This window comes from Mauremys mutica, chromosome 24 (assembly GCF_020497125.1).
Source record: "Mauremys mutica isolate MM-2020 ecotype Southern chromosome 24, ASM2049712v1, whole genome shotgun sequence".
Classification (NCBI taxonomy): Eukaryota; Metazoa; Chordata; order Testudines; family Geoemydidae; genus Mauremys; species Mauremys mutica.
The window spans coordinates 3,030,262-3,053,465 of NC_059095.1; the positions used below are offsets into that span (position 1 = coordinate 3,030,262).

The following is a 23,204-nucleotide window of genomic DNA, read 5'->3' on the forward strand; positions in this document are numbered from 1 at the left end:
GCCAGGTACCAGTGGCTGGTATTAGCCTGCCAGGGAAATAGCCTGTGTTCCCTTCAGCGCCCTCCGCTGGCAGCTCTGAACGTGTTACGCTTCCACCTGTTGCGGCGGTGGAGAAGCAGACCTCTCACCTGGCCTGGGTCATGTTGGCAAAGGCTGGTGCCACCAGCCAAAGCATGGGACCTGCAGGGCATCACCGAAGCACCCAACGCAGCCAGAACCCTGCAGCTTCGGAGGACTTGGTACATTCCAGCACTGAAGGAGTTAATGGCCGAGGCACCAAAAACAGTGGGGGCATTTAATTAAAGTGCCTTAATTGTGCTGGATTTAATTGCACGGGAGCCTGGCTCTGGCCGAACTGGGATATAATTTGAACAGGGGCCTGGATTCTAAATTTGGGGCTTGGCTGTTTCTACCACATCTGGGAACGAAGCTCCAGCGGTGGGAGCCGAGGGGCGGTGTAATTGGGGGTGAATGCGGCAGCCCAGAGGCCTGTTCCCGAGGTCACTGGCTAAATCAGTGCCAGCAAAGTGCCTCTGCTGCCTGAAAAGCTCATTCAAATTCCTGGTCGGGGCTTGCCCCTCGCGAAGTGCGACGTTAAGGACCTTTTCATGGGAATAAAGGTGACTGAATTGAGCCTGGTAGCATTATATCACTGGCTTCGATCTACCCAGGAGCATAAACCCAGCATGGCCTCAGTGCGGGGGTTGGGAAGTTGGGGGGGGGGCTATTTCTGGCTCTGACACTAATTTACTGGGTGACCTTGGGCAAGTCACTTGCCCCCTCTGTGCCTCAGTTTTCCTCTTTAGACCAGTGGCCCACGTCCCAAAGGGTTTATTCGTTTGCTAGCAGCTGCAAAGTTCTGGGCGGCATCGGCTTGTTACCAGCTTCTGAGGAGGACTGGGATGTTGCTAAAGCTTCAAAGAAAAAGAAACGGACCAATTTCAGCCTAAGGCTCCTTGTGTTTATAGGTCGAAAAACCCTTTCTCGTCACAGGCCGATGTTTTCCCTTTTCAACATGGTTTGGCTGGCCTGAAGCATTTTTCCAGCCTGACGCTCCATGCTGCCCTTTGCCAGATCAAAGGGGATGGGGCAGCCAGTGGGGTCGAGGTAAACAATTCACAAAGCTGCCTCTTAATACTTTTCAAATGAAAGGTGCTAGGGCCGGGCCAGGTCGCCTGTGAAGAGCGCCGCCCCATTGCTGCTCGGAGGAAGCCATTCGCAGGCCCAGGGAGCCACCCGCCATGGTCTCGAGTGCCATCTCCCGAAGCTCCTCTGCGAGCTACCTGTGGGTACCTGTATATGGCCATGTCTCAATCCTGGAGCACCCCAGGGACAGCTGGCCTGGCAGCTGCAGGAGAGGCGCCAGAGGAGGGGCTAACCCAAGCCTCTGCACACCTTGGGTTTGGTTAATGACCACAACAGCACCTCATGCTTTGCAGCTGCAGACATAATGAGTTTATGTCCTGCGGGACGGGCGGGTTGTAATGGCCCATATAGAGACGAGGACCAATTCTCCTCTCACTTTGGTGGGTGTAAATCAGGCCTGGCTCTGTGCAGTCAGTGCAGCTGCCCCACAATTGGCATCGGTGAGAAGCGACAGAGGTGCCTAAATCCCTTTGAGGCTCTGGTCCTAAGTGACTTGGCCAGGGCTCCTGCTCCCATCTAGTTGTTACCCGCACCCCCCCGCAGTGGGGCGGCGTGCAGCCTGGGCGAGGATCCCTCTGTAAGGCCCACCCCTGGCTCCGCTGCTCAGAGCCGGCTCCGCCCGGCATGGCGCTGACACCAGGTGCCTTTGGATCTGTCTCAGCTGGGCTGTGGAGCCATGTAGCGTGTTGCCCCCACTACTGTAACAAATGAGCCCCCCCAAGCTTTGAGGGGTGTAGCCCCATGGCTGCCCCAAGCAGCAGGGAAGTGTCATGAGCCCCATTATACAGATGGGGAACCAAAGATGAAGGGCCAGAGTATCAAGGGGGTTTAGGCACCAAAGGCTGCAGCGCGGTGCCTCCTGGGATTTGGAAAGCCCCCGTGCCCCATTGAAATCCAGCCTGAAGTGTCTCGCTGCAAGGTCCCCGGAGCAGGGAGTCAAGCCTGGCTTGCTCCAGGACGGCTCCTACGCCATCCCTAGCGCCTTGGGGAGCACTAGACCCTGACTTTGCGTGGCGAGGGGCGAGCAGACCTCATGAAGGGCGTTTGGTTTTTCTCCTGGGGAAAAATGCTTGTAAATCTCTTGCAAAAAAAACGTTGAGCCAGTGGAGCTGAGAGCTCTGCCTCGGAGCGTCAGCCAAACAATTCACATGCTTGTCTTAGACCCCCCCCACACACACACACACACACTCAGCAGGAACTGCGTCCAGCGAGGGGCCCTTCTGCCCCATGTGGTAACGCTCCGCAAGGCTCAGCTCGACCAGTGGTTTTCCTTTAGGTGAGTGGCGAACGTGACTTTTCATTCAGGTAATGTGGGCTCCAGGACAAGGCTTGTCCTGTCAGTCCATCACACCTACGGCTCCAGAGTTTGCCTGACTTGCGAGGTGACCGACCTCAAGCTGGTGACTTTGCTGCTCTGTGCATCCTTGTCTCCCTCTCTGGTGGGTCTGGGGGGTGTAGTGGAGAATGCTGGTAGCGGTGTTACCCCTGCAGGGACCATCCCTTGCGCACCCCTGCATGCCTGGGGTCTGGTGCTCCTCCGAGGAGTGCCCAGACACGAAGGCACGTCCTGCCAGTGCGTGAGCCGGGCTGCAGTCCCGAATGGGAGGGAGGAGGTGTTTGCAGAAGAACGGTGGCTGAATAGTTTGGAGTGTGAGTCACTGACCTCAGAACCCATGGGGACGGCGAGGGCTGGTGTTGAACAGCTTAGCACTCGGGATTGTTTTCCACCATCCGTTTGGCTTTGTCAAAGGCCCTTACGAACATGGGGGCAGCTGGACGTGAAAGCTACTACAGCTTTGGGGTTATTTATTCTAAAGTACTATGAACAAAGTGGTACTGTGAAAAGGTCAGCAGGAACCCAGGAGTCCTGGCACCAAATCCTCTCCTGCTCTAATCACTAGACCCCGCTCCCCACTCAAAGCCATAGACAGCACTCAGGAGTCCTGGCTCCCAGTCCTGTGCTCTAATCACTAGATGGCACTGCCCTGCCAGAGACAGGGACAGAACTCAGCAGTCTTGGTTCGCACACTCCCTGCTCTAACCACTAGACCCCACCCCCTCCTAGAGCCATAGACAGCGCCCAGAAGTCCTGGCTCCCAGGCCCCTGCTCCAATTAGTCTGAGCCAGACAGAAGCCAAAGGCTATTGGGCTCAGACGGGGAGCCCAGTCTTTGCCTCCCTGCTGGTTCCCACCTCCCCATCTCTCACTCCAGGGCTGGTGATCACATCCGGATGGACACAGCCTAGAGAAAATGCAACAGCTCGAGGTGCAGAGCCCAGGGCGTGACGCTGGCTGGCCCCACTGTGTCCTGTGACCGCACTGGTCTGCTCTGCAATGACGGATGAATGCTGTATGTTGGCCTGCCCCTAGGGAGTCTCTGGGGCTTAACAGGGGCTGTGAGGAAAAACAAGCAGGAAGGAAGAAGACAGACCCAAGATAAGCTGTTCTCCACAAACACTTGAGGGTTGTGAAGAGACAATGCCCAGGCTGTTAGCTGGGAAGACTTTATCTCCTCCCTTGCAAAAGCCTGGCCAATGCCCAGGGACATGGAAAATCAGAGGAATGCTGGCAGCTTCAAAAGGGGGGGGCCTCCCAAGAGAAGGGGCATTGTTCGGGGGCACCAGAGGGAGACACAGGTACCCGCTGGGGTGGCTGCAGTGGCTAGGCCTACCTTGGGAGCAGGGTTTAGCTATGACAGACCTACATGTAGCCTGTTTGTTGTTTTAAAATCCTCCCTCTCGGAGGCTCCGTTCCCTGTTCAGATAAAGGTGGCTGGGTGAGAAGGCTGTCTGGTCACCGCAGGCCGCCCACAGGCGCCTGACGGGGTGCTAAACCCATCTGGCCCTGCTGGGGGAGTGCGGTGGGTACTCAGGGTTCTGCAGCCCGGGGGAATGCATGATCCCACCCCAGCAGAGGTGAAGGCACGAGGCCTGGCCCCAGGGCCGGTGCACTCAGAGGGAGCACAGAGGGGACAGGTGCCCTGTAATGGTGACACACTCACCTCCCTGTCGGTCTGCCCCAGGTACGGCCCATAGCCCCCATGCGCCGTCCCACAGCTGCCAGCTGTGACCCGACGTCCCCCAGAGCTGCCTTCACCAGAGAGACCCAGCGGGATAGTTTGCTGCCCAGCGTGAGCTGCCCCTGCTCAGCACTCGACTGTGGGGGCGGCTGCTCTGGCACCCAGGAGCCTGCCCCAGGCACAGCAGCTCTGCTGACAAGGGGCTCGGTCCTTTCAGCAGGAAACCAGGCTGCTGGAAACAAGGGGAAAGAACCCCCCGCCACCTCGCCGCTCCCCTCCTGCCGGCTGGGGTTTGCCACATACCCAGCAGTGCAATCAGCCACGCAGAGACGTGGCTCCCTGCTGCGCCCGGCTGGCACCTTCAGACAGTTTTCCTTTTCCCTGGCTCTCTGCTCCTCTGTCTCCTCCAGATCACTGGGAAGAGCAGAAGTGACTCCTTCTCTGTGGCTTTAGTTTATTTTTCGTAGGGGTTTGGGACGATCTCATCGAATCCTAGTCTTGCTCTCTCTGGCAGTGGTAGCTGAACCCCACACACCAGCTGCCCTAGGATCATTTCTCTCCCAGGCACAGTCTCCGCTGTCTCTTTGCCCATCACAGATTTTTCCTCCCAGCTGGGCTGGCCCGGCTGCGCCAGCCCCTGATCAAAAGCTCCTGATCTATAAACATCCAAGTGGCCTTTCCCAGTCATCCCCCTGGTGTGCGAGGAATGAGCCCCGTAGATGGGCCACGCCACGGGGGGGGGGGGGACGGGGGACGACAGGCCGGGGGGGGTTCAAGTTCCTTCAAGAATGTGATTTCTTTGCAGTTACGATGCCAGGGGGCCAGCTCTGAACTCAGGCTCTCAGGAGGTGCCGGGGGAAGGCCCAGCCAGGAGACACACGAACACCACGTAACAGTCCGGACTCTGAACTGTACGGCCAGGACTTGCCATACAGCCTAACCCAGCCACCTCCTGAGTCACTGCCTCGTCCCCTCGGCCGAACCGCCCTCCGCCCACATCCCGCAGGCAGCCACCCGTCACCACCCTTCCCTCACTCGGCGTGGGCCTCGTTCGCTGGGCCCAGAGGGGCGCCTGGCTCCTGCTAACACACCGCATGGGACAGTAACTCAGAGCAGGAGCAAAGGACGGGTCAGTCTGTGAGGGGCTCAGCAAGGGCTGGGCTCCAGGGACTGGGAGGTGACAGAAGCAAAGCCCCACGCCCAGAGGGGGTGCAGGGGACCCCAGGCAGGGAGGTTTGGGGGAGCAGGGTGGGCGGATGGGGGCAGAGGCAGCAGGGCACGAACTGCAGGCAGCGCTGGGAGCTCAGTGGACAGGCGCTGACTCCAGGCAGCTTTTCGGAAACCCAAAGGGGGGTGGGGCGGGGAAAGTCAAACCTTCAAGGGGGAGCTGCACGCGAATGATCATTTGTGCCAGCAGCTATTTAGTTAGCCCGGCCCTGCATTCCCTCGGCTGCGCGTCAGCTCAGGCATGTGGGCTCGGCGGGGAGGTTAGGCCCTCCCTGGGCTGCGGCGAGGCCGCTGGGAGTGGTGGGTGGGTGAACGGGGCTTGTGTTTGGGTGGCAGAAGCAGCCAAAGTCCTGAACTCCCAGCTCTGCAGTCCAGGGCTGAGCCTCTCCTGAGGCCACCGGCGCCCGCTCGTCTCTAGCGGGTATAGGGTTACGGCAGCCTCACAGACACTGTGAACGGGGGCTCAGCTGAACAGGACCGAGGCCCGTTTGGTCTGGAATAAGAGAGTCCACGTGCAGCGTCATCCCCGAACAACACCATGTATAGCGCCGCTGTGAGAGACAGCTCCTGCCCCAAAGAGCTTACGGTGCTAAGGGACAAGACAGACAAAGGAGAGGGAGGGGAAACTGAGGCACAGAGCAAGCAAATGACGTCCCCCAGCAGGTGAGTAGCAAGGTCAGGAACCGAACCCAGGTCTCCAATGGCTCTTTCATGGCCCTGCCCGCTAGACAACAGCAAACGGGGCCTGCTTCCAGCGAGGGCAGAAACGCCCCGAGTGAGGCTTGACCCCCGGAGCGACAGCTCCAGGGCTCCTGCCCGTTCAAGGGCGTCCCAGCCCTCGCGCGTCCCGTGCCAGCAGTGAAACCGGCCCAAACTCCATCCCTCCCCCACACCTCCCGGCAGGGTCACCGCTCTGCGTGTGCGCGGTGCCTGAGTGAGTTAGATTAAAGCTAACTTGGGTGCGTCTACACAAGCTGCCATGACACCCCAGGACTGCAACACGGCTGCACCCGCCGGCCATAAAGAATCCGTTCATCCTGACCGTGCAATGCGGCTGCAGGCAGCAGGAGAGACAGGGCTGGAGGAGAGGGAGGAGAAGCCCGAGAACTTCTGCAGGGTGAATCACTGAGCTGAGCAGTCCAGCCGGAGGCCTTGAGGGCTGCGGTGAAGGGTTGGTGCCGTTTGCCAGCAGGGGATGGTGCAGCCGGCAGTAACACTGAGAAGCTGAGCCCGGCCCCCCCAGGGCACCTGAAGGTTCACAGGAGCCCCCGCATGTCCAGGGATGGGGGAGATGCTCCCCTATGGCGGAGGTGTTGGGGGAACATAACACGTCTGAGCTCCTCGCCCAGGAAGCCCTTGGCTCTGCTTGCAGTTCCAAGGCAGAGCAGTAGTGACCAGTGGGTCCCAGGAGGGGCTGGGCTCATTGTCCGGCCCCTTGTGCGTTGCTTACGGTTCCCCCTGCGTCCCAGCAGCGCCCCGGAGACTGCGTCCAGATCTCCCGGCGGCCCCAAGCCCATGAGACCCCTCCAAGCTCTCCCGCCGCTGGTTGGAACCGGCCTGACACGCATCCCACCCGCAAGCTGAAGCGCTGATGTCATGCTAAGGAACCCTCGTCAAGTACGAAAATAAACTCCCCAGTGGCTGCAGCTCTCCGGGAGATGCAAAACCTCACGCTCTGATCACGCCGCTGGCCTTCCAAGCCGCCAGCTGGGACGGCTTTGTCTCTAATCCACGTAATTGCTCCCAGGAACCACGAGCAGCCGGCTCAGAGCTCGCTGGCTGGTTGCTTGGCCCCCAGAGATGCTGCTGAAGGAGACCGTCTCTCCGCATGCACCGGAGGGCCACGGACCAGACCTCGGGGCGGTAGCTGGGCAGGGCTCTGAGGCAGAGTGGGAGGGAAGGTGACACTCAAGCTGCAGCAGATGCTCAAGAAAATCCAACGGGCGCGTTCGAGACGGGAGAGGAGACACCCCAGAGGATATTGGCTGGGCAATGGCTAATCGGCCCGGCTTTGGTTGCTTCACGGCGAGAGGAGGCTGGGGCGGTGCAGAGATGGGTGTGGAGGCAGCGCTAGGCTGGCAGAAGAGCTGGGACACTGACAATTATTGGCTGGCAGGATGCAAACAGGCTGCCTGCCCCCACAGCGGGTCTCGCGCGTGAATGGGTCAGTGCGTCTCCCGGCTCGGCCCAGGGGGAACAGACTCCCCCCAGACACCGGCTCAGCACAGCTCCTGAGTTAGCCTGGGGCAGGTCCCTTCTGCCTGCAGCCTCCAGCCCAAACCCTCCGGCACACAGCTCCCCTGCAGGCTGCGGTCACTCCGAATCCCTCCCCGCAAGGGCTGGCAGGATCACACCCACAAGCTGCCCTTTGGGGCAAGGCCTTACGCAGCGGCCGAGGAATGAAGGACGAGCTGGCTCCCCAAGGCTGGCGGGAGGCCCCACCCGCTGCGGTTGGGACGTGCCCGACAGGGGCAGCGCCCCGGGACGGCCTTTCCGAGGCCTCGCTGTGCTGCGGTGGCGGTCCGGACCTGGCTGGAGAGGCTGATTCCCTGGCTTTGTTTACCCAGCGCGGTCCAGGGCCGCTCCGGGGAGGCCTTGATGAGAAACGCAGGCGCGGGTGGGCCCAGCTGCTTCTCGTTATGGTCAAACAAGTCCAAAATAGAATAATAATAAAATGGGCAAAGGGAAAAAAGGAGAGAGGGAGAGAAAGAAACCAGCTCTCCCCTGCCCCCCCCCCTCGGCAATTAGAGGTGGCGGGAGCCCAAGGCACATGAACGAGATGATCGCCGCGAATCGCCAGTCGCATCCTGAAATGCGCCACACGGTTAACTCGATCTGGCCTCCGTCAGAGCCCCTGGGCACGGGCTGGCTGCAGGGAGCAGCTGCCGGCTCCATGGGGCAGGGGCAGGGACAGTGGAACCCAGCGCCACTTGCCCCCTCAGCCCTGCATCTCCCCACAGCCCGTATCTCCGTGAGCACACGCTCAGCCCACGGTTGGTTTGCTGGGGTTGGGGGGGATCCATCCTGTCCGTCAGGGAGTGACTGCAATACCTGCACCTCATCCGAATGCAGACAGCAGGGGGTGGGGACTGGAGCCTGGGGCCGGGAGTCCAGAGGCCTGGGTTCTGTTCCTAGCTCTGGGGAGGACTGGCCATTAGGACTCCTGGGTTCTAGCGCAGTGAGGGAATGGCTAGCCCTGACTGCAGGACTCGTGGGGAGGAGTTCAGGGTTCCTGGGTTCTATTCCTGGTTTTGGCACCTGTCTGCAAGCCAGTGCCCCTGAGACCTCTCCTCCCTGCAGGGGGCTTTACCCGTACCACTTCCCCTTCTGCATCGGGGGCCAGATTAATCCTCGGCATAACTCCTCTGAAGTCAGACACCGGCCAGGGATGCATTTAGCCCTGTGTCCACAGTAGCTCCGACACACTCTCCTGCCGCAGGCTGAGTTCTCGGTGCTCGTCTGCCCAGGGAAAAGGTAGCAGGATGGAGCTGGTGCCCACAGGTTGCTCTGTCTCAACTCCCCCTGTGGATGCACTAAGCGTGCCTTTGTGAGCATTAGCCGAGCATTTGGAAGTGTACAAAGCTAAACCGCCTGAGAGCGCCCTACGCAGTACAAGCATCCACACAGCGAGTTAGTGGAGAGTTGTCAGGCACCTTACAGTCACACCCTCCTTACTGGCCACAAACCCTCAGTTACTCCATTCCTGTGCTTGGGTGGGGGAGCAGGGAGTGTTAAGGGGGCCTTGAGCTACCTTCGTGCTCCCCACATTCTGCCTAGCTCCTGCTGTGAGTTAGAGCAGCCTCAGGGCTGCTCTAACTACACTCTGTTCCCATGGCTCCCTATGGGCACTGGGACGCAGAGCAGAGTGCATTCTGGCCATGCCCCCTAGGCTGGGAGCCGGGATCAGGTCCAAAAGCTGCCATCATGCAGGGAATACGATGGGCCTCACCCCTTCCCACCGTCACTAGGGCTCTGTCAGTGCTCAGGTGCGTCGGTGCTGGGGTCCAGAGGGTGACACCCGGGGTGCACTGGGCTGGGGAGAAAAGCAGGAGATGCTCTGAGCTCACACATGCAATGGCCAGGCCCCCAGGGCTGGGAGGGTCCTGCCAGCCAAGGCCTTGTGCCTTTCTGGGCACAGCTGGCACGAGCCACGGCAGAACCCTAGAAAGGTCAGAGCAGCACTCCCTGGCACAGGGGGCAGGGCCTCCCCCAGGGGTGCAGGAGGAGGAGAAGCCTGACAAGACCTGTCACCGACCCGTCAGATTTATATGAGTGGGCTAAAGACCCCCCCCTCCATTCTCTGCTTCTCCTCGTCTTTCCTTTCAGCAGCCCCAACCCCCCCGCCCAGTCCCCCGTCCAATGGGCCTGGAGGAGCGGGACGGGGCTCGTGGCCACATCTGCTGGGAACCCCACAGGCAAAGGGGAAACGGTGCTGGTCGGAGACGAACGGAGAGCTGAGCGGAGGGACCTGTGCCCTGGTTTTCAGGGTCTGCACTGGGATTTCTGGGACAGCGCTCCCCGGGGCTCTGTGTACCCACAGCCTGGGGGCAGCCAGGCTGAGGTGCTCCCCAGGGCCGCCAAGTGAGATGGGGGGTGAAGGCGCGTGTCTTGCAGAGAGCCCATGCTGGGCCCAGGAGCAAGGATGGTGCTTGGCAGACCTGGGTCGATCTGCTCTGCCCCAGAGTCCCCGTGTGACCTTGGTAAGTCACTCGGGCTCTCTGGGCTTCAGGACGGGCCCATCTGTGCCAAGGGGAGAGTGGCCCTGCCCGGCCTCCCGGGGGCGGGGACGATAAACATTGCAGCCCACGAGGCACTCAGCTATTGTGGGGCTGGGGGCCAGCTAAGCAGCTGGGCGAGCCGAGCCGAACAAAGCCCCGTTCTCTCTGGGCACCACGTTCAAGCCCCCGTGGCCACAGAGGCATGACTGAGCTGGAACTCTGCAGGGGGAGGCGTCCACTCTTTTTTTAACGTTAATAGCGGAAACCAGAGTTTAAATAAAATTAAAGACCCCACTAGGAACATCAGCCCAAACCAGAGGCGAGCGAACGGCGGTTAGCGCAGAAGGAAAACATGCCCAGGCAAGAGATGAAACGGAAATCCAGACGTTTTCAAGCTGCAGACTCCAGCCCAAGCTCTGCAGTGAGGCCTCCTGTTTTCCTTCTTGCTAGAGGCTAAAACCTCATGTAACTCATCCTCTGAACGACGGGAAGGAGCCGGACCACAGAGCCACATTTCCAGCCATCCACCAGGCCTTGAACAAACAGCGCTGTTCTTAAAACCCCACCAGCCAAGCCACATGGCAGAGTCCAGCTGGGCTGACGAGCACCTCGGGTACACCAAGCATCTGCCCCTCTCTGTGATCATGGAAGGAGGGTGCTTATTTCTGGTTAGAGATTAATGAATCCATGGGCGAGCGCCAGCCCTGGAGAATCTGCTTCCAATCACCCAGCGCTTCATGGCAGCCCCTGCTGCAGTGGAGTTGGCTCGCGCCAGGCTCAGCACCACACGTGAGTCCTCACTAGCACAAGCTGGTTCTGAGGTTCAGTTCGGGGAGTCACTTGCTGGGCTCCCTGGGGTGATTTATAGCCCTTCCTGGGTCCATTTGGGTCAGACACCAGCATCTTTGCAGTACTGTAACCAACCCCTCTCGGGTAGCCAGTGGGATTTGAACCCAGGTCTTGTGAAGTTAACAATGCAAGCAGCTCCCCTTGAGCTAAAGGACTGTATCAGGAGGTAGCAGGCTCCTACCCCTTGTGAGGACAAATGGAGGCCAAAGATCTTCTCTCTCTCTCTCTCTCTCACTCTCTCTCTCTCTCTCTCCATAGAAGGCAGATTCCCTTGCCGGAAAACACCATCCCCTCCTGGCATCACCTACTGCAGGGGGCCGTCAACCTTCTCCATCTGGGCACCCCATAGCTGTACCAGGCTGCCCTGTCCCATGTAGCCAGATTCCCACCAAGCAGCACGGACCCACTGACACCTGCTTGCTTCACCCAGGCTGAACCCCCTTGACCTATAGGAAGCCTCTTGGGGATTTTGTACTCCTGGTGCCCAGCAGAGCCGCCCCCATTGTGAAGCCTAGTTAAGGCTGATTGAAAATACCCCCAAGACAACCCTCTGGGTTTCCAATCACCATGAACTCGACTGTAGCAGGCAGCCCGCCCTGCACACTATTAGCTGTGCTCTGTAAAACGTCTACAGATCAAAAGTCATTACCAGCCTCTCATGAATCTTGTTATTAATGGGCAGATCTCTGCCAGCCGTGAGCTACCCTCTCCTCCAAGAATCCCCAGCTCTGTGCCCTGTAGTGAGGCTCTAGAAGGAAACACGGCTTTCCATGACCAACGGAAGCCGAGCGTCCAGGCCAATGACTGTTCGCGCTGATGGGTTTTGCAGGGTCTATCTGGATTCGCTGAGATGGACAAATGCAGATGAAATTTCTATGAGTTGGGATTTTTGACCGGGCTGCCTGTTGTCCACCCACCTGTCTCGTGTCTGTGCCCTGCAATGTTTTCCCACTCCTGAGATCTCAGAAAGCTCCCCGCTCGTTGGGAGCTCACACGCCACACTCTGCATGGGGAAGTTTCTCCTAAATTCCCATAGTGCCTCACTCCTTTCGCTGCTCCAGCCTGTGCCCATCTTGTGCCAGCGTCTCTGAGTCCCCGACAGGGCACAGAGCTGTGTGCCCTCTACCCTCCCTGCACCCCTCCCGGTTCGACACATCTCCGCCCAAAGACATTGTGTGAGACGCTATGACATGTGGGAAGGGGGCATCACCACCACAGCCACCATGTGCGACGTCACAATGACCACCCAGCCCAATGTTGTGCCAAGGCAGCCCCGCTCCTGGCCCCGGGCACACCGGGCAGCAAACCACTGCCGAAGGAAGAAGCAGCTAGCCAGCTTCGGGGAGCACGTCCGTGCAGCACCCAGCCACGGCCTTTCCCAGCAGGCAGAGAACCCGGGGGGACAGTCTGGGGGGGGGGCAGTCTCTACCTGGCTTCGCCCAAGTCCTGGTTGGGATATGGAGGGACATTCCCAGGCTGTTACCAATGTCACCGCTTAGTGACACAGTGTCCTGCCCGGACTTTCTGCTGCATCTGCTGGACACGTCGGTGCTGCTGCCAGCTGATATTGCGGGGGACAGAGCCAGGCAGCTTCCCCACTTTACTGCCTCGTTTCCAAGAGCTACATCCTCTGCAGCCCTTCTCGCCTCCCAGGCCCATGAGCCCCCCTGCCCTTCCTCCAACCAACACCCATTGCTTCTGCCTGCCTCCAGCACTGAGTGCTCCCCAACCTCCTCTTGCAGAACCCCGAGAGCCTCGGCCTTGCCTGTCCTTGTATCGGGGTGCCTCGGAGTCTACCCTGCAAGGAAGAACATGCCGCCGCCACGTTCCAGGGAATCCCATGCCATCCTCCCAGCTGTACGTCGTGGGCCAGATCTTCCGAACAGCTCAGGGGCTCCTTTCCAAGTGCTCAGCTTAGGCCGGACGTTTCAAAAGACCTCAGCTCCCAGCGAGGCCCCTAAAGGAAGCGCCCAGCTTTTCCCATGCGCTAAGGATCTGGCCACTCATTTAGGTGCTAAAGGGGAGTGAAGCCTTGTGAAAACTGGGCTGAGTGTAGACTGTAAACTCCTAGGGGCAGAGACCTTTTCCTCAGAGCAGTCGCCACCAACCCGGTGTATTCTCTCCCGCAGCTACGAGTGAACTCCCGGATGTGTCCCGCTGCAAAATTCCACTCCGTCTGGCCAAGGAACATGGCCCCTCGCTCGATCTGGACAAACAGTTAAGGAGGAAAACAAACGCTTCCTAGAACATTGTCAAGTGGAGAGAGCAGCGACTCCATAAACCTGATCCTCTCGCTTCTTGGCCAGAACAAAAGAACTCTCATTTTTAGCATTGCTCTGTGTTTTATGGCATTAGCCTCCCCCACTCCTCCTCGGCCCGCTGGCTATGTCACAAGACAAGGCTGGCATGGATCACAAGTCTCATCTGGGCCAATCCCTAGGGTAAGCAAGCCGGAGATAAGAAACTGGCCACCCAGAGCAGAAACCGGCAGCCGGGGAGTTGGAATCTCTGTGGCTTTTGGCTTCTCTTGGCTTTAGCCAGTGTCAGGAGGAGGTTTTAATAACTTTGGCCCTATGGGCGAAGAAAGCCCGTCTCAGTGCCTCAGTTTTCCCATCTGTGCAATGGGGGTAATAGCATTGCTCTGCCCCACAGGGCTGTTGTGAGGATAAACAAGTTACAGATTATGATACTGCAGTGGTGGGGGCCATGCAGGTAACGATGAGGGGTAACGAGAAAGCTCAGGGGAGAATCTGACTCACAAGCCGCGCTGCTGTGTGCTGGGAGGAGGGCGTGACGCCTGACGCTACCCTCAGGCTCCAGCAGGATTCAAACAGCCCTGAAATACCATCCGGATTTGATGCTTCTCGTGTATCAGTGATGGGCCGCGTGGGCATGGGATGGGGGCGGGAAGACACAGGCAGGGCAGTGGCTGGCGTCGGTGGTTTGGAGTTGTGCGTGATTGTCCCTGGACTGGATTTCACACAGGATTTTGAGGTTTGTGTGTAACTTCGGGAACAAGGACTGTGTTGCTGAGATCTCAGGCACCCTGTGTTCCCTCCCGCAGCCCCTCAGCCTGGCCTGCTGGGAACCTGGGCAAAGAACGAAAGAGCTGCAGCTCCCCAGAGCGGGGAGGAGAAAGGGGAGCGGGTGCCATTATAGCTAAAGCAAAGCACTCGACTCCTGGCTTCTGTCTCCAGCTCTGCCACATTCTCGCTGAGCAACCTTAGCTAATTTTTTCCTTCTCTGTGCCTCAGTTTCCCATGTAACATAGGGACAATGAAAGTGGCCCCACAGAGGGCTGGGAGGCTTGCTTCTCTACTGTTTGAAAAGTGCTTTGAGACACTGCCCCCCCCCCCAAATGGAAGAAGATAGAAAAGGGTGGAGTCTGGATCCCCTCTCCTCTCCTTGAGAGCTGGATGGGGGCGGAGCCAAGGGCAGGCCCCACCCCCTCCTCTCACTAGATTCAAAGCTCCGCCCCCACAAGCCAGGGGCCGGTGAGCTGCCAGCCCCAAGGTGCGAAGCACCTTGCAGAGGCCAGCAATGTCCCCAGCCGACCCCAGCCCCTGGTTCGGAGGAGCGGGGCAGGGGCAGCACCTTTTCTGGTTAAGGAAGGTGGGACAGTCTCAGCACAACCCCTGCCCAGGCGAGAGCATGATGGACTCTCCTCGTTGGGCTGGAAGAGGTGGAAAGTGGAGGGGGCTGGCAATCAGCGAGTCAACCCAGAGTCCAGCTGGGAGCCTGGTTTTCCCCAAGCCATTACTATCACTCTAGGGAATTGCTGACTATGATCGTCAATGATTTGATTCAACCCACTAAGATTGTAAACTCTCTGGAGCAGCCATTCAATACTCACACATGGCTCTTACCATCCCTAGGTCTCCAAGTGCTTTACAAAGGAGGTCAGCATCATTACCCCCCTCGTGCAGGTGGGGAAACCGAGGCACAGAGTGGGGCCACCCAGCAGGTCAGTGGCAGGAATAAAACCCAGATCTCCTGAATCCCAGTCCAGAGCTCCATCCATCCATCCACTTCATGTTATACAGCCCCGAGAACGCTCAGCCACAAGCAGGTTAGGGCCAGATTTTTAAAGCTATTTAGGCCCCTAAAGACTTTTCAAAATCTGGCTCTGAGCTACCAGACCCAACCACAGCAGCAAGGTTAAATAACGACTTTTTTTTCCTTGGTAAAGGACTTTAATTGAAACATCATAATCTGTTTACCAAAAGACTCTTCCTGAATGTTTCACTCAACCAAACGTCAAGACTAATTCTAGCTGCAAGACTTTACAGGGAACATTCCACTCCCAGTTGCTTTTCAGATGTATTCTTCAGATTTCTTTAAACCAAGTTATGTCTTAATATCGCAGCATCCCAAAGGATATTATTGCGTGAGCCGGGTTATAAAAAAAATCCATTCCCATTTGCCAATTGATTTTTGAGACCCCTCCATCCTAAATCATCCCCCATATTTAGATAATAAATAATAATAACATTAAAAAACACCCTTATGATGACAAGCCATCCATTTGACCAGAGGATTTTTTAAATTTTCCAGATGTCGAAAATCTGACTCAAAAACTGGACGTTCAGTAAATATTATTTTGCGGGAGGATGGGGGTAGGATTCAGTTTCACAGCCACACTTCATTTTATTGCATAACAACAATAAAAAGTGTACTGAAAGGGCTATTTTTAAGAAGCCTTTTAGAAAAGGTTTCATGCCACGCGATAACATGGTGTCTTGCTGAAATTCAGACCACAGGCCATTACTAACTACAGGCAGGAAGCCGCTGCAGCATTTTAATTATTAATTATTATTATGGGAGAGGTTGGTCTAGTGCAGGCCTGCACAACATGTGGCCCGCGTGGGCTCACTGTGCAGCCCGCGAGGGGTGAGTAGGCAAACGGCGGGTGAGGGAGGGGGGCTGAAGAGGCAGGGGGTGAGGAGGCAAGCCGGGGGGTTGGGGGGTGAGGAGGCGAGCGGGCGGGCAGTGGCGGAGGCTGAGTAGGCGATCCGGGGGGGGGGGTTGAGTGGGCGGGCAGTGGGGGGGGGTTGAGAAGGCGAGCGAGGAGTCAGTGGCTGACCTGTTCTACTGAAGAAATCCATTTTCCAGCCTAAAAACCCAGCTGGTATGCAGGAACCAATGACCCCAGGAATCAAACAGGCCCTGCTTTGAGTCCCAGCGTGTCTCAGGGTAGCTGGAAATAACTGCACCCCGAGATGCTTGGAGGGCAGCTCAGAGACTCAGGCTAAGATTTTTAAAAAATTGGGACCCAGATTTTCAAAGGAGACCAGTGATTTTGGGGCCCTCGATGGGGAGATGCCCAAATCGAGACACCTGAAAGGGGCCCAATTTCCAGGAAGTGCCCAGCACCCCCCCTACCCCCAAAAATCCCCCTGCATTAGTTGCAAATGCCCTAAGTCCATACAGGGGCAAATAAATCAGCAGCTTGGTTTCCACAGGGGCTGTGCTGCCAGGGACTTGGGTGGGAGCAGCTGGCTGCTCAGCCCTGCTGCAAATGAGCCCACTTCTTTAGGTGCCTAAATGTGGCTCAGGGCCACCCCCTGCCCCCGCCCCCGCCCCAGGTCTGAAAACTCCAGCCCTTCCTGCCAGCCGCGCTTGTTAAAGGAGAGACCCCGGGTGCGGTCCCGTGCGGCTCAGGAAATGGAACGTAACTGGCCCAGGTTGTCACCACCCCAATGGGTTCCACTATGTTCTTTTTGAGACGAGGTGACCAGCACTGGACACGGTAATCAAAGGGTAGGTGCCCCAGGGATTTATACAGTGGCATTATGATACTTTTTGTCGTATTTTCCATCCCTTTCCTAACAGAGAGCTATCCAGAGCGACCCCAAGATCTCTTAGTAACAGCTCACTCAGAACCCATCACTATGTATGCACAAACATCCTTCCTTCCCCCAGACCACTGCACAGCAAGAGACCAGACAGACATTTCTTCCTGACCCTGCAAGTACCTGAAACTTGAAGACTGGGATTCTTTGTACTAGTCACGGTGGTCTGTGGCCCTATAGAGATTACTGCCTCATCCTTTGCTGAGCTTTGCCTTTAAAGCATCCTGCAGCAGTGAGTTCCACAAGTTAATTATTCCTTTGTGCAATGCTTGTTGTAAGATGGCAGAGCTGCAGTGCAGTTAGAGAAGCTGGGCTCGGAATGCTGATTATGGCGCCTGTCCATACCAATCCTATTTGATTGCACAGTAACTTGGGCTGAGATCAAGGGACTGTTCCATCGCACCCAAGGATGAGCGCTGCATTTTGATTGAAGAATCAGAGCTAGCAGGGCTGGCAGGCAGCTCATGGCTCATCCGACCCTGTTTCATTGGCTGGTTCCCATTGCCCCCGATAGCTGGTTGTCAAATCTTGCAGCTCTCAAGGGCAGCTGGTTCTATGGTTACTATTGTCATAGCAACAGGGGGGCAGAGTCTCTCCTGGCAGAACAGAATGGGACCATGATTGCAACCACACGTGTTCAAACTTCATGAGATTTTTAAAAAATGATCATCAACGTGGGGCTCTTGTGACTGGCTGCCTTCTTTCTGACTCCCTGGGGTTGCACTCCGCTCACGCCTGCAAGCTTCTCTCCGCAACCACCAGGGCTAGAAACTTACTTTGCTTTGTTAAAGTGAAAGCCAGGCCCACTCAGTGTGACGCTCCATGGGGAGAGGGTGCTGAGCCTCTGGCAAGCCCAGATGTCAGAGGTAGGTATTTCAGCTCAGGCTGCAGGGGTTTATGCTTTAAGATCCACAAGACCCAGGGTTGATCCCCACTGCTAACCTGGTATCACAAAATAAAAGCTGGGTGCAGGGGCTTTAACAAACCCAACAAATGTCGTGAGATTTGCAGTCATGTCTCACACTCACTCTGTGCTGGTTTAAATGACTGCATGAGGTGATAGCAAATCAAACCCATTGAATTAGTTTCAGAGGGGTTGTCGTGTTCGTCTGTATCAGCAAAATGAACAGGAGTCCTTGTGGCACCTTAGAGACTAACAAATTTATTTGAGCATAAGCTGTCGTGGGCTAAAACCCACTTCACCGGATGCATGTATATGTATTGCAGGGAGCAGATTCAAGCTTTGCGTTCGCACAAACTTACTCCAGGTTTTTTTGTTAAATCGGTTTAAACCCCCTGTGCGGGCACCCTCATTTCAGTTTGAAAGCAGCTTATTTCAGTTCCAACTAAACTGAAATGAGCCTGGTTTAAAATGAAATAAGCTCATCCAAACAGCCTTCAGCAGCAGTTTAGCTGAAGTGGTTTAAACCCCTGATTCAACTCTGCATGTAGACAAAACTCTCAGACCTGATTACTTTTATCCCCTACCAGATGTAACCACCGCCACCTACTGGTGAGGAGACTTTCTTTCTCATTCCTGATCCCCACCATGCCGGCCAGTCCTCCATCATTTCAAAAAATGTATCTACTCGACTCAGAAATTAGAGCGCTCCACCCCATCTAACCACAATATTTTGAAATACTTTGGAGGATGGAACAATTATTATTGACTTTGGTTGGGTTCCCCCACCCCACCCCCTTCATTGTGCATTAAAAACTGTCTGCAGGCAAATGTGTTGTTTTTTTTAAAGACGAGAAAACGAGGACTTTAGCACACGTACCAGAAAAAAAGGGGGGTTAAATTTCACCACAACGGAACCAAACATTAAGTGAAATTCCGGACTGCGCCACTCGCCAGCACAGGGCAGGAATGTGTTGGCTATTTATAGCCAATTAAAGAAAAAGCCGTTTGTTTTACAACTGGGCTTGTTGGACCTCAGACAGAGTTGGATTTTTTACCCTTCGAAGTGACATGGTTTCTGGCAGCTCCGTGGGCGCACGAAGGATTCAAAGTGCATTTCTCACGGTAAAACCCCCTTTCGCCCCTGCCCTGCCAACCAACAGCCCCCTTTAAAAATTTCCTTTTGAAAGATGGAGGGTGACTATATGAAACAGTCCATTTTGCAAAAAAGGGGGTTTCTCTCAGTGGATGGCTTGTAGTGGGATCTTAATAAGATTTATGAGGTGCTGGCCAGGGATACCTTGTCAATTCCCTGTCCTGCCACAGACTCCCTGGGAGCCATGGCCAAGCCACTTAGCCACTCTGTGCCTCAATGTCCCATGGGGATAACATCTGCCCTGCCTCATGGGGCTGCTGAGAGGATAAATACTATACAGTAGAACCTCAGAGTGGCGAACACCTTGGGAATGGAGGTTGTCTGTAATCCTGTATATGATGGAATCCAATTCAGGCCAAGGGGTGTGGCAGCACCCCCAGCACGCCTAGTTCCAGCACCGATGGTATCAGCAAGTTTCTGGGCAGCCCATCGTTGGGACATCTGGATGCCTGAGACTTGGTACAAAAGGCCTCTCTGGCCTCCCAAGCCCTGGCCCCATGGACAGCGATGGGAGACTGATGCAGAGGGACGAATGCCCCTGGGAAAATCACCAGCACCCCTTTCTGTGGCACCTCCCCTTTCCCTGGAGGGCAGCCCCGTGAGCATGTGAGCAGCCCTCTCCCCAGCTGCCACGGGAGACCAGAGCACAAGCCTCCCCGGCTCCTGGCCGTTTTCACCGAGGAGCAGAGGATCACCTTTTCCATGGTACCTGAGTTCCACTGACTCTCCCCGTGATTTGTGCTCCTAGGGGCCAGATTTGGAATGGGGATTCAGTTGCTTTTGCAGATCCCACTAGGTGCCTCTGGGCATCTTTAGGAGCCTAAACCCCTTTGACAATATGGCCCTTCGGGCCTAGGACACTTTTGAAAATGGGATTTTAGGCTCCTCAGTCCCTTTAGGGCTTTTGGAAATGTGACCTCACATCCCTCAATATTTGTTATCAGATAAAGTCAGGGAGGGCTGGCAGCTGGGCCATGGTTATAATCTGTATTATGGTAGTGCCTAGAGGTCCCAACTGAAATCAGGGCCACACTGCGCCAGGTGCTGCAGAGACTCCCCCCGCCCCCGGCGGAGAGCAGGCCCCCATCGCTGCACAAGGCCCTGCCCTGGAGAGCTCACAATCAGGGCGCGTCTGGTCACTACCATGCTACAAACGATACTAATTCATATAAAACAGGAGGCAGGGCAGTTCGTCCCTCTTTTGGCAGCTGTCTGTCTCGGGGACTCTCCGACCCCCATTCCCGGAGCGTCTGACCCCCCTCCTAATCTTTCGAGGTACGAACCCAGAGTTACGAACTGACTGGTTAACCATTTGGAACCGGACGTGCGCAATCAGGCAGCAGAGACAAAAACCAAGCAAATGCTGTACAGCTCGGCGCTGTGTTAAACACCAGCTACTGAAAAACTAAAGTGAAAGTTTAAAAAAAAAGATTGGGCAAGGGAAGGAAACTGCTTCTGTGTTTGTTTCATATAAGTTAAGATGGTTCGAAGCAGCATTTTTCTTCTGCGTAATCCAGTTTCAAAGCTGTGTGAAGCCAATGTTCAGTGGTAAACTTTTGCAAGCACCAGCACCACGCTGACATTTTGTTTAGTGTTACGAACATTGATGGTGGAAAAAACACATGGCAGGGAAAGAGTTAATACATCAACGATGAAAACTAACACCCTGGGGCGGCCTCTTCGCCCTCCCCCCCACTCCCCGGACAGTGGGGGGACAAGGACCATGAAGGGAGATGGGGCGAGCTGGCTAGCGGGACGGGCTGCCCGTGGAACTGGGGACGGGCGCTGGAGCGAGTCAGTTCCCATTCGGCTCAGGTTTCTAATAACCAGGTTGTTTCCATCTGTTTAGAGCATCCTCTGCTGAGCGCCTGCCCCGACCCCCTGCAACACAGCACCCCACCCTGGAGTAGTGGGGTCAACCGGCATGCAAGGGGAGAGCGCCCCCTGCTGAGCACCTGCCCCGACCCCCTGCAACACAGCACCCCACCCTGGAGTAGTGGGGTCAACCGGCGTGCAAGGGGAGAGCGCCCCCTGCTGAGCGCCTGCCCCAACCCCCTGCAACACAGCACCCCACCCTGGAGTACTGGGGTCAACCGGCGTGCAAGGGGAGAGCGCCCCCTGCTGAGCGCCTGCCCCAACCCCCTGCAACACAGCACCCCACCCTGGAGTACTGGGGTCAACCGGCGTGCAAGGGGAGAGCGCCCCCTGCTGAGCGCCTGCGCCGACCCCCTGCAACACAGCACCCCACCCTGGAGTACTGGGGTCAACCGGCGTGCAAGGGGAGAGCGCCCCCTGCTGAGCGCCTGCCCCGACCCCCTGCATCACAGCATCCCACCCTGGAGTACTGGGATCAACCGGCGTGCAAGGGGAGAGCGCCCCCTACTGAGCGCCTGCCCCAACCCTCTGCAACACAGCACCCCACCCTGGAGTACTGGGGTCAACCGGCGTGCAAGGGGAGAGTGCCCCCTACTGAGCTCCCTGCCCCACAAGGGCGCTCCCTAGCACCACGCTGGTGCATCGCAGAGAGTAAGGCATGTTACAAAGCAGCCATCAGCCTAGAGTTTCCAGAGGGATGGAAAACCCCGTTCATACCATAGGATGGGGCCATGGTGGGGACCTCACTCCATAGGCCTCCGAGGGGAAAGCCGGGAGTCTCTCTCCTGGGCCGGGTTTATAAAAGGGACCGTCCCGGGAGGTGGGCTGGGGGCCGCTGGCTCAGGGAATGGTCCTGAGGATGCTGGGAGATGTACATTGCCATTCTCTCTCTCAAAAAAAAAAAAAAGACACAGAAGAATCTGATTACGGGGGAAGCGTTTGATTCGTAGTTTTAGGGACAGATCACTAATCGTTGGTCATTGGAGACTCCACAGTACTTTCCCTGAGTCCTGGCTATATTCCATGCTGAGAAAAGACATTCTGCCCCTTTAAAAATTCCCTTCTGTAGGTTATGTGAGTCAAGCTATTGACTTCATTGACACTGCTCAGGAGTAAATCAGTCAGGGTTTGGATAGTTAATTAATCCTCAAAACACCCGATAACGTAGGCAAGTATTATTATTATTCCATTTCAAAGATGAGGAACTTGACGCTAACGTTCACTGTCAGTGAAGCCTATGATGTCCATCACTGTGATATCTGAATGTGAGTAAAACTAGGGTGTTTTTAGCTCCTGCCTCCCAGAATAAGATGCTTGAATGTGAAGAAAAAAATGTGCTGAAAGTGCACAAAACTAAGAAGCATTTAAAAAGAAAGTCTCCCTAGCTTTAATTACATTTTTGCCTGTTAACAACCCTGTACGTTTTAAAAGTGATTTCCAGTTTAACAATCTCCTACACTGTGTATCTGCAACATTTCAGTCAGTTGGGACAACACATCTAGCCTGAATAGTTCCAGGTTTATCTCTAGCCAGCTTCACTTTCTCCTTCCCATGCACAAGTGTCAGAAAGTATTTTGGATTTTACGCTGCAAGGGATTGCTTTACATTAAAAAAATAATTTTAAAAGTAATTGAATTTGATTTATTTTAAACCTTTCTAATAGTTGGCTCTGTAAAACTTTTTTTCTTAAACACAAAGCTTAATGGCAGAAGCATGTAGTTGTGGCTCAATGGCAGGAAGTAAGATCTGAGGTCTCCTAGCTCTGCCACTGAATTGCTGAGTGACCTTGGGCAAGTCACTTAACCTCTGTGCCATGTTTTCTCCGTCTGTACAATGGCGTGTTCTGGGGCTTAATTCATGAATATTTTAAAGCATGTATTCCTTGTGTGAGGATCCTGCAGCCACCTTCTCCTCCTCCTGAGGTGCAGCTCAGAGTGAACCTGCACAGAGAGTGCTCTGCCAGTTTTGTTTCTGTAGAAGAGGAAATAGGTTTTTAGTGTTTCAAAACTGATCGAGGAAGCTCAATTTCCTGTTTCTGTGAATTTCTCTGCAACCTGTGCCCCCTTACAGGGCTGGAGCCTGGAAGCCTTAGGGGAAAGAAAAAAGGGTTCTCTGCTGAAGCTACAGGATGAAGATTAATGGCACAATGTGTATGTGGAAACATTGTCAGTGACGTTAGTTTGAAGGGGAAAAAACATCAGACCAGTTAAGTAATTTCCCTTTCACATGTATCTGTGCACAGAACATGAGTTACTTGTCAAATGTGCCACTTCGTTGTTCATATCTGCTCTGAACTTGCTATTGAGTTCCCTAGCAAAGCACTTGGATGGACTTCAATATATTGGTACATTATGTAATGTTTGCCATGTTTCTCATTGGGGTTTGAATACTCAAGCAAACAACTGCTGCAGGAATAGAGCTGGTCGGGAAGAGAGTGCCTTTGCACGAGACTGAAAAAGGA

General features: G+C 55.7%; 1 long non-coding RNA gene across 1 annotated transcript; it reads left to right on the forward strand.

The window, feature by feature from the left end:
* Window positions 1–4,051: 4,051 nt before the first annotated feature.
* Window positions 4,052–18,436, forward strand: LOC123356071. Its single transcript, XR_006575280.1, has 4 exons — window positions 4,052–4,168; window positions 4,971–5,267; window positions 16,792–17,043; window positions 18,303–18,436. It is a non-coding gene; the product is annotated as an uncharacterized LOC123356071 (long non-coding RNA).
* Window positions 18,437–23,204: the final 4,768 nt, after the last annotated feature.